The sequence below is a fragment of the Schistocerca serialis genome, chromosome 3, assembly GCF_023864345.2.
Source record: "Schistocerca serialis cubense isolate TAMUIC-IGC-003099 chromosome 3, iqSchSeri2.2, whole genome shotgun sequence".
Classification (NCBI taxonomy): domain Eukaryota; kingdom Metazoa; phylum Arthropoda; class Insecta; order Orthoptera; family Acrididae; genus Schistocerca; species Schistocerca serialis.
Genome location: NC_064640.1, coordinates 344,098,676 through 344,110,809, shown reverse-complemented (window position 1 = coordinate 344,110,809; position 12,134 = coordinate 344,098,676).

Sequence of the window (12,134 nt, the reverse complement as noted above, 5' to 3'; positions counted from 1 at the left end):
AAACTCAGCGAAACCAGACTACCAGATATAATTGCATTCAACAGTAACGTTACAGGCGATGCTATATCGGATGCAGAATATGAACTTGCTGTGAATGTTTGGCAGGAGTTTAACATCTCCACTTTTGGGAGAGTATGCTTGTGGGTGTTCTTGAGCAATTTCAGAGTGTATGCATGACCACATATGCTATGGATCCTGCTTTTTATCACACAGCACTTGTGTCGTCTTATGGCAGCATGCCCAAGAAAACGGAATTCGAAATCGAACTATTGATCTATGTTGCATGATTCTTTTCTTTGAGCAAAGGAAAGGATCCCTGTGGTACTTTACAATATCTCCATAGGCACCATAAGGCAAATAACCCCCAGATGAATGAGAGGTTCAGTGCATCCCTTGATTCAAGCTACATCATGTCTTGGACTTGAATAGCTTATACAGGCATGCCATGCAGCAGTCGCTGCCGATTGGTGAGTTTTCATAGCTGCCCGAAAAAGAATGGAAGGGATTACGTGGAAGTATCCATAGTGTGGTGGCCGATTCTGGTATGGGATATTTTGTGGAGGCAGACCTTATACAACCAAACAGTTTGCAATATGTGCACAGCAACCTGCCAATATGTCAAGAGAAACTACACTACTGGTCATTAAAATTGCTACGCCAAGAAGAAATGCAGATGATAAACGGGTATTCATTGGACAAATATATTATACTAGAACTGACATGTGATTACATTTTCACACAATTTGGGTGCATAGATCCTGAGAAATCAGTACCCAGAACAACCACCTCTTACCGTAATAACGGCCTTGATACGCCTGGGCTGCCCATGTAGCTTCAACACGATACCACAGTTCATCAAGAGCAGTGACTGGCGTATTATGACGAGCCAGTTGCTCGGCCACCATTAACCAGACGTTTTCAATTGGTGAGAGATCTGGAGAATGGTCTGTGGTAGCCCTCCATTAAGTGGTGAGCTGTGCTGTGTTTTGAGCTCTTTGGGGAGGGGAGGGAGCTGGGAATGGTGTGGCATCGCAGAGCACCTCAGCCGGTAAGTGGTTTCATGATTCCACTTTAAATGCTATACTGACCAAATTTTCTGAAATGGAAATTAGAGGATCAGGTAAAGCACTCAACTGGAGAATGTGCTGGCCAGGGCATCAGTCAAACTTTTTCTGTATCCAGAAAGGCCTGTACAGGACCTGCAACATTCGATCGTCCATTATCCTGCTGAAATGTAGGGTTTCGGACTATCGAATGAAGGATAGAGCAACAGGTCGTAACACATCTGAAATGTAACGTCCACTGTTCAAAGTGCCGTTAATGCGAACAAGAGGTGACCGAGACGTGTAACCAATGGCTCCCCATACCATCAAGCCGCGTGATACGCCAGTATGGCGATGACGAATACACGCTTCCAATGTGCATTCACCGCGATGTGCCAAACACGGATGCGACCATCATGATACTGTAAACAGAACATGAATTCATCCAAAAAATGACGTTTTGCCATTTGTGCATCCAGGTTCGTCGTTGAGTACACCATTGCAGGCGCTCCTGTCTGTGATGCAGCGTCAAGGGTAACCGCAGCCATGGTCTCTGAGCTGATAGTCCATGCTGCTGCGAACGTCGTCGAACTGTTCGTGCAGATGGTTGTTGTCTTGCAAACGTCCTCATCGACTCAGTAATCGAGAAGTGGCTGCACGATCCGTTACAGCCATGCGGATAAGATGCCTGTCATCTCGACTGCTAGTGATACGAGGCCGTTGGGATCCAGCACGGCGTTCCGTATTACCCTCCTGAACCCACCAAATCCATATTCTGCTAACAGTCATTGGATCTCGAGCAACGCGAGCAGCACTGTCGCGATACGATAAACCGCAATCGCGATAGGCTACAATCCGACCTTTATCGAAGTCGGAAACGTGATGGTACGCATTTCTCCTCCTTACACAAGGCATCACAACAACGTTTCACCAGGCAACGCTGATCAACTGCTGTTTTTGTATGAGAAATCGGTTGGAAACTTTCCTCATGTCAGCATGTTGTATGTGTCGCCACCGGCGCCAACCTTGTATGAATGCTCTGAAGAGCTAATCATTTGCAAATCACAGCATCTTCTTCCTGTCGGTTAAATTTCGCATCTGTAGCTCGTCATCTTCGTGATGTAGCAATTTTAATGGCCGGTAGTGTATTTCCACAAGGGGGTTCCGTCCCCAAACTGATGACAACGCTGAGGAACAAGCAGAGATACATCATGTATTACAGAAACCTCCACCAGTGTCTCAGCTTAGGGATGGAGCTGGTTAGAATTACCTGCACTATCTCCTTCAATCAGCCCCTGCTTGAAGGAGTGTATTGATTGAATTACCAAGAAAAGGGCTTCCACAGAGAATGATTTCGAGAAAATATTTTTTTAAATTAATGAATAACGCAATTTTCAGCAAGACAATGAAAAATTTTAGAAAACACCGTCAAATTGTTATTAGAACACAATGGATGAGCGTTTGGGCGTAAGGAAATGTATCGCCAGACTAAATTTTAAACAGTTCAGTATCTTCATTAAGATGTTTGTTGCTGTGGAGTTGACAAAGACTGCAGTAGAGTTCGTGAAACCTATGTGCGTATGTGCATATTAGACCTCTCCAAACTCCAACATGTACCGATTCCATTATGAGTTCACGAAAATTTATTTCGCTGATCCAAAGTTTTTTTATAGAGATACAGATGGATTCATCTATTGGGTCATGGGCTGTGATCCATACGATTTAATGAGGTTCCACGCCAGTGCATTCAACATGTCTTCCAAATTGAGCGATTAGTTTATGGTATTGTTCGACAGAACAAGAAAGTTATCGGTCTTATGATAGATGAAGCGAATGGGTTGCCAGTTCTGGAGTTTGTGGTTCTTAGATCCAAAGTGTGTGCATATCACACATTGGGAAAGCCACCCAAAGGTGGGAAAAGGGTGTGCATCATGCTACATCAAAGGTAACGCAATTGAAGATTACTTGCAGGGCCCGCAAAACAGTGCTTGTAGTGTTTCACCACAGCTGTGGTATATGGTACAGCAAACTAGTATTCAATCGTGGAAGTATGAGGTGCACACTGTGCTGCAATCTAACACTGATCTATCTCCTCATGATGATAAGCAGGTCATTTGCGAGGATGGGATTGGAACTCGCCTGTACTCACACTATTCACTTGATGAGAGTGATGTGGGTAAGAGAGACTGAGCATACATGTAAATAATGGTTGTATGCAAAATAGTATGACATGTTTATCATCGTGGAAATATCCCTTGGTGTAAATATCTATGCATGCCACATGTGCAGACATAGTTCTGCAACTGAATTTATATGCATACGATGTATACAGTGATAGTGGAGATAGACCAAAAATCGAGTAAAAAATATGCACCCTACATGTGCTGACAGAATACACACTTGTAAATAGCCCTTTCAGATAAGTACAATTGAAAACAGTACCTGCAACTCATATAAATAGAATAGCTTTTAAGCTCCAGTTGCCACTAGTCATCCAAGTCTGATACATTTTAAGTGCAGATATATTTAACGCCCTTCCATCGAAAAAAATTGTGAATTTTTTTTAACCAGTGCTACCCATCAAAAAATTATGAGTATTATCAGCCAGTGTTCGTGTGCCCCAAAAATTGTAAATGCTCAACCAGTGCTGTGTGGACTGTGGGGGAATTTTTCGTCAGAGTTATTAGTAGTAGTAATTGTGTGTAAATAAAAAGTATCTCTGCATCAAGAAACATTGTGTGAAAAAGAATCAGATTGTATCTCAAAAACCAAATTGTACAAGTGTTGTGAAAAAAAGAATCATATTGTATCTCAAGAACCAAATTGTATCTGTATATCAGTGAGAATTGAATAAATGAATATCAGTAGCATACATCTTCCTTGTTGTTATTTACAGAAAAACTATCCCCCATTACATATAGAAATGGTATGCAAGACACCCATAAGAAATTAATTTTCTTCATAAGGGTGAAGTATAAAATGGAGACTATCAAAATATATGTATAAGTTGCAATGGGATTCACCTATTGTGCTGCATGTATTGGGTTATGGGAACAGGTGGTACATGATGGTGCCAGCTCGCAGAGACATATACCAGATATGTCTAAAATTATATCACTTGTGCTTGAGGAGAACCACAGATGTAGAATCTGAATAAAGTTGCAAACTGCATGACTGTCGACCCCTGATCAGGGTGGAATCAATAAAATAGTACAGAAACTGAAAGATAAAAATTCATGCATTTCTCATCCAACTTAAAAGTGACTTTACATTTTCATAAGGAGATACAATACTATTTTGACACAACTTCTTCTTCTTGAGTCGACGGAGAGCAGGGCACCTGCAGAATTCAAGGTCTTCAATAGCTCTATACTAAAGACTTCATGTATCCATGTGATCTTCTCCTCGCCTTTGACGTACATGATGGTATCCATGTAGTCAAATAATTAAAGTGATGTCACTGTACCTTAAGCCCACCTGGCTAGCCACGCAGTCGAATGCGATTCTTCGTGAGCGGGAAGCCATGACAGTCCTGGCACGAATCCGCCCGGTGGATTAGTGTCGAGGTCTGGTGTGCCGACAAGCTTGTGTATGGTTTTTAAGGCGGTTTTCCATCTACCTTGGCGAATGCAGGCTGGTTTCCCTTACTCTGCCTCAGTTACACTGTGTCAGCAATTGCTGTTCAAACACTGTTTCCAAGTACACATACACCACAATTATTCTACCATGCAAACATTTGGGGTTACACTCATCTGGTATGAGACATTCCCAGAGGGTCTACTGGGGGACCAAGCCGCACAATAACCCTGGGTTCAGTGTGGGGTGGCAGTGGGATGGGTGGACCACTGTGGCCTGTTGTGGGGCTGTGAACCACTGAGGGCTATGAAGCCCCTCCATCCTTTCTAGGTCCGCGGTTTAATGCCTGAAACGTCCCCTTTGAAAAATTATGAATGACTGTGCTGGTAATTTTCTACTTTATTTGATTTTCAAACAGCTGAGCAAAACTGAACGTGCTCAGACATTTCTCTCTTTACTTATTCTGATCATCACTAAACTGACACAATATTTTTAGCGCAACACAATATGACTTTCAATAATCCCTACAAAAGAATGGCCCTGAATAACAATAACCTATACCTTTCATGAATCACTTACCTCACAAAAATCTTCGTTACTCAAACTACTGCAATACAGCGAGCACCATTACTGCCAGCTAAATAACAGATTCTAACTACTGTTGGCACTTACTACTGATAGGCATAGTTAGCAAATGAAAGATTTCGATAGAGAACAAACAATGTATTTACCTTAATAGCGTTCAAAAGTCATTATATATATATAATTTTGTGACATCCAATTAATCAAATTTCCTTTTTGTGATGGACACACATCCAGATCTTCCGCTCGAAACTCTGGCATCTCTCTCCACACATCCACCACTGCTACTGGCTCACCTCCAACTACCCAACGATACGTGCTGTTCACATCCAACTGCCCAACACTACAGTAGCGAATATTCCAACAATGCCAACCAGCCACAGACTGCACACAGCACAGTCAGTGATCTTCATACAAAGCGCTAATTGGCGTTATCAACATAAAAACCTAAACAGCCTACTTACATACATACACCATACCTTTGTAAGGTCTACCAGGACCGTCCCAGTGAATTCCATGAAAGAAACGAGTTAACCACTTTTCACTCCTCGATGTCTTAGCACACTTCACATTCTTGAAAGTCCTCAGCAATGCAAAGCTTCCTTAGAACGTCTCTACTACACCAGCATCTTCTGTGTATGCTAGGAATGCAATATGTTTAAATATGGACTGTCTGCACTGGTCATCATAGAAACCATGAACGTCTGCATTGACTTTTACATTCTGAGATGTTACTGTGTAATGACCTGGGTTGGCATATCTGTTTATTTATACAGCTCGCTGCACAACACTAGTGAGTGGGAAATTGTTAATCACATGATCATGTAGAATTAGAGCATATGCTGCAGTGCATTCTGCGTGACTTGCTGGAGATTCAAATTCAGTTTCTATGTCTAACAGTCCTGCTTTAATTATCTCATTCTGTTTTGAGCAGTCTGTTACAATGATTGATGCCGGCTCATGAACTGCCATGGTCTGAGTATATAACCTTCCTCTTCAACGTCCTCATACATTCATGTTCAGAAAAACCAGAACATCTTGAACAACAAGAAGTAAAATCTTCATATTCACAGGAATTGTGTGTTCTGCAGAAATAATTAACATTTGAGCCACGCTGGAACACTAGTTCAAGGTCAACATCGATATCGCAGTGCAATGCCATATACCATTAAAACCTGCCTGCCGCACTCGTTGTCGCTATAAACTGAAGGTAATTGATCAGTGTGACTTGCACAGATGTGCAGGATGCCTTGCAAACATGCAAGTGAACCATGTTGTCAAATCAGTGAGTTTGAAAGGGGGCACATCATTGGCATCAGAGAATCTGGTGCATCCATTCTGGAAATTGTTCATGTGGGACGAAGTGTTTCAGCTGTGCAACAGACGTGTGCAGAACGGTGCACGCAATGACATGGGTTACGGCACACCACCCAGACCACCCCCTGAGAAGATCGACACCTCATCCGAATGCCATTGCAGGACAGATCTGTTTCCTACTTGGCTCTGGCACAAAAGTGGTACAGTTTAAAACATTGTACACTATCAGAGCTTACACTCCATCGCCATTTATTATGGCATGGGTTATGTGCATGTCATCTACGTCGCTGCCTACCTTTAAAGAATGTGTAGAAACTTGCTAGACGCCAATGGTGTATGGAAAGATATCACTCGGGACAGGAATGACATCAGACAGGAGATGTGGCATCACAAGATACACAGCACCATCTCGAATCCTTATGGTGTGGGGTGCTATTGGGTACAACCACAAAACACAGCTGGTGCATGTCCAGTATGCTGTGACCAGTGTGACCTACTTGAATGACATCCTGCAAGCCATAGCCATACTCTTTCTGCACAACATCCAAGACGCCATTTTTCAGCAAGAGAATGCATGACCATATGTTGCCTTTGCCTGATCATCAGATTTTTTCGTCAATCGAAAATGTCTGGGATATGGTGAAACGACAGGCAGTGCTGTGACCAAGTGCCAACCACCACAAATAAACCTTGGAACCAGGTGAATGCAACGTGGCTGCCTATACAACATGACGCCATTCACTCCTTATATGTGTCGAAGCCATCACACATGGAATAAGTTATCAGGGCACTTGGTGGACCCTGTGGGTACTAGGCAACAGGGCACATGCTAAACCGATTTGACTGTAATGCTAATCATTTCTGCATAACATACTAATGAACATGTCCTTTGAATATGAACATTCTGTCTCTAGTTGTTCAAGGTGACCTGCTTCATTTGAACATGAATGTTGCAAGAAGCATAGAACTTCACATACATGTCAAATGCTATACTGTATACATTTTCATCCCATTAGAGCAGGAAATTCTCATATGGACAAAATTCCGAATTCAAGTAGACTCTGGCATTAGTCAACTTGCAATTGTCAGATGAGGTGGAAATACACTCCTGGAAATTGAAATAAGAACACCGTGAATTCATTGTCCCAGGAAGGGGAAACTTTATTGACACATTCCTGGGGTCAGATACATCACATGATCACACTGACAGAACCACAGGCACATAGACAGAGGCAACAGAGCATGCACAATGTCGGCACTAGTACAGTGCATATCCACCTTTCGCAGCAATGCAGGCTGCTATTCTCCCATGGAGACGATCGTAGAGATGCTGGATGTAGTCCTGTGGAACGGCTTGCCATGCCATTTCCACCTGGCGCCTCAGTTGGACCAGCGTTCGTGCTGGACGTGCAGACCACATGAGACGACGCTTCATCCAGTCCCAAACATGCTCAATGGGGGACAGATCCGGAGATCTTGCTGGCCAGGGTAGTTGACTTACACCTTCTAGAGCACGTTGGGTGGCACGGGATACATGCGGACGTGCATTGTCCTGTTGGAACAGCAAGTTCCCTTGCCGGTCTAGGAATGGTAGAACGATGGGTTCGATGACGGTTTGGATGTACCGTGCACTATTCAGTGTCCCCTCGACGATCACCAGTGGTGTACGGCCAGTGTAGGAGATCGCTCCCCACACCATGATGCCAGGTGTTGGCCCTGTGTGCCTCGGTCGTATGCAGTCCTGATTGTGGCGTTCACCTGCACGGCGCCAAACACGCATACGACCATCATTGGCACCAAGGCAGAAGCGACTCTCATCGCTGAAGACGACACGTCTCCATTCGTCCCACCATTCACGCCTGTCGCGACACCACTGGAGGCGGGCTGCTCGATGTTGAGGCGTGAGCGGAAGACGGCCTAACGGTGTGCGGGACCGTAGCCCAGCTTCATGGAGACGGTTGCGAATGGTCCTCGGCGATACCCCAGGAGCAACAGTGTCCCTAATTTGCTGGGAAGTGGCGGTGCGGTCCCCTATGGCACTGCGTAGGATCCTACGGTCTTGGCGTGCATCCGTGCGTCGCTGCGGTCCGGTCCCAGGTCGACGGGCACGTGCACCTTCCGCCGACCACTGGCGACAACATCGATGTACTGTGGAGACCTCACGCCCCACATGTTGAGCAATTCGGCGGTACGTCCACCCGGCCTCCCGCATGCCCACTATACGCCCTCGCTCAAAGTCCGTCAACTGCACATACGGTTCACGTCCACGCTGTCGCGGCATGCTACCAGTGTTAAAGACTGCGATGGAGCTCCATATGCCACGGCAAACTGGCTGACACTGACGGCGGCGGTGCACAAATGCTGCGCAGCTAGCGCCATTCGACGGCCAACACCACGGTTCCTGGTGTGTCCGCTGTGCCGTGCGTGTGATCATTGCTTGTACAGCCCTCTCGCAGTGTCCGGAGCAAGTATGGTGGGTCTGACACACCGGTGTCAATGAGTTCTTTTTTCCATTTCCAGGAGTGTATTTACTGTATTGCCCCTTATACCAGTCTGAAATGAAAGTATGATGAATCTTGTTGACTTCAATTGAACAGAGGTTTCAATAGCTTGTGTTTGTTTGGTTGCATTGGTAGGATTGGGTATTCAAAAAGCTAACATGAATGAAAACTTAATGTTAGATATGCACCAGCATTTAGAACTCTTAAAAGGTTGAAATGCTCCTTGTGTGCTGTAGTAGTTTGAGGTATTTTCTATGTTATTTTGTTGATGATGATCTTGTTCTCCTCTTGGTGGCCATTGAATATATAAGTTGTCCGTCACATTCTGTACCAGAATAAGTTCCTGTTTAGCATTCATAATAAGTTGACACATTTCCTCAAAGGATCCCATAGGCAGTTTTAGAAGTATGCATGCAGTAAATCTCTCATACTCTTCCACTTTACTACCCACTAGCTCGTGTACCAACCATCCTGCATTTTCGGAACCTCCAAAAGCTGAGGGTGAGGCAGAGACATAGGTTTTAATGGTTGATGCTATGCCTACACTACATGTACGGTCAATCTCAACCCTGTTATGTTCATATCGCATATCCTAAAACAGAAATGCTAAACCATTACGTCTAAGCCTTGACTCCACTGTGAGAAAATCATCCTTTTTTCTAAATACCCTATCCAAATACATGAAACTTTTGCATGAGAGGGTTAAAGCGTCTTGGTACAGGATGACAATCCTAATTTCATCATTCCTGTTAAGTTTGGCTGAAGCACAAGGTTTACGCAAGAGGTATTCCTGGCATATAATGCGTTCATCATATACTATTGGGATTATTATACTGGGTGACATCACTGCAGGGTTTATTTTCAACTGAGTTAAGAAACTCATAGTTAGCATATGTTATCACTATGCAGTTCTACTGTGTAGCTCTGTGCTGTGGGTTGTGTGCACTGCTTTTATACCTTACACACATACTGTCTTACTTGTAGTCACATAATGATTTCCTCAGCATGGAAACCAACAAGATCATTATTCTAGTCCACAATATACAGCTACATATATTCCAACTGTCAGAAAGAATCCATAAATCGTATAATCAATGTATCATTGATATAGGAATTCATTGCAATGTTACACCCCACACGGATTGTACTCACAGGGAGTATATCCACAGTCTGATCAAATCTGTTAAATTGATTAGAATCCTTCTCCAAAACATGTCCTTTTGTGAAACCTCTGGTTAATGTTCGATTGTTGCATTCGTCATCCTTTTTTCATATTCATGTGCATTGATGTTTGCACATACCCTTCTGTTTTCCAGACTGTATTATAACTTCGTTTAAATAGTCAGTATTGTATGCACTTCTATTTCCACAATTACTTTTCTGCTGTTAATTTCCAGATGCAGTTCATTGTTAGCCATGTGATGTTTAGGATGCTGTTGTATGTCTCCAGACCAATCAGCGCAATGCGCCATTCTCCAGTGCTTAAATCAATCGGTGAGAAGTAATTCGCGCCTAATACTTAATATCGTTCTCTTAAAGTAGGAGTAACTCAACTGCTGAATGGGTGCTTATTGCAACTCTTTATATACCCTTATTCATAACCGTCAGGAGGAACGTGATGCATAGGTAAATATTAAAGTCTTGATAGCTTTAAAAATTGATGGACACTTGTCTTCTGCTGGTGAAGAATCGTTGTAATTTTTACTGATGTTGTAGGTCATCGGATGAGTCAAAGTAGTGGACGTAATTGTATTTTTTTCACATACACTACCCAGTGCATTCCAGGTTCACCAGCAGCATCGAAATTTACAATTCTGCATTCTCTGGATTTCCACATAGTCTTCAGTAATGTATCCCACATAAACACACTGCAGAATCTTAGAATATTGAATTTTTTTCTAACGATCTTAAGCAGATCTGTATTTTTAAGCACGTTGTCTGGTAGAATTGCTTAGGGGATTTTTTTTATTTATGCAGAGACCTAGCTCATTCCTGTACACTTGCAGGTATAATACTTTGCCAATGGCTGCTTCCATCACGCAGTTAAGCCTTTTTGCTTCCTGTAGTTCCTCTTGTAGGTCCAACTCTTCCGTGTTGCAGGAAAACCAAGCCATTTAACTAGCACTCTACTCCCTCGACGTCTTATGGCTCTCTCTATGAGAAACACACCTGGTTCTGAGGTTTTTTGCAATTAGGAATCGCCCTTTGGGTGTTGGAAACTAAATATCTCTGTTGACCGGTGTGGTAGATGTTACTTCTCAAATGGTGTCTTGTGTTTTGAAATACATACTAAATCACACACATTAAATTTTTGTTTGCGTGGATCCAACATTTTGTGCGATTGTATACCACATCTAGGAGTCCATTATCATGAACATCAGTTCGTCTCATTTTTATTGTCCTATGTTCACTTCTATTATACTAAGCAATTATTTGTGGGAGGATATCTATCCATTTGTATGAACTGCGAAGATTAAAATACACTCCTAGAAATGGAAAAAAGAACACATTGACACCGGTGTGTCAGACCCACCATACTTACTCCGGACACTGCGAGAGGGCTGTACAAGCAATGATCACACGCACGGCACAGCGGACACACCAGGAACCGCGGTGTTGGCCGTCGAATGGCGCTAGCTGCGCAGCATTTGTGCACCGCCACCGTCAGTGTCAGCCAGTTTGCCGTGGCATACGGAGCTCCATCGCAGTCTTCAACACTGGTAGCATGCCGCGACAGCGTGGACGTGAACCGTATGTGCAGTTGACGGACTTTGAGCGAGGGCGTATAGTGGGCATGCGGGAGGCCGGGTGGACGTACCGCCGAATTGCTCAACACGTGGGGCGTGAAGTCTCCACAGTACATCGATGTTGTCGCCAGTGGTCGGCGGAAGGTGCACGTGCCCGTCGACCTAGGACCGGACCGCAGCGACGCACGGATGCACGCCAAGACCGTAGGATCCTACGCAGTGCCGTAGGGGACCGCACCGCCACTTCCCAGCAAATTAGGGACACTGTTGCTCCTGGGGTATCGGCGAGGACCATTCGCAACCGTCTCCATCAAGCTGGGCTACGGTCCCGCACACCATTAGGCCGTCTTCCGCTTACGCCCCAACAT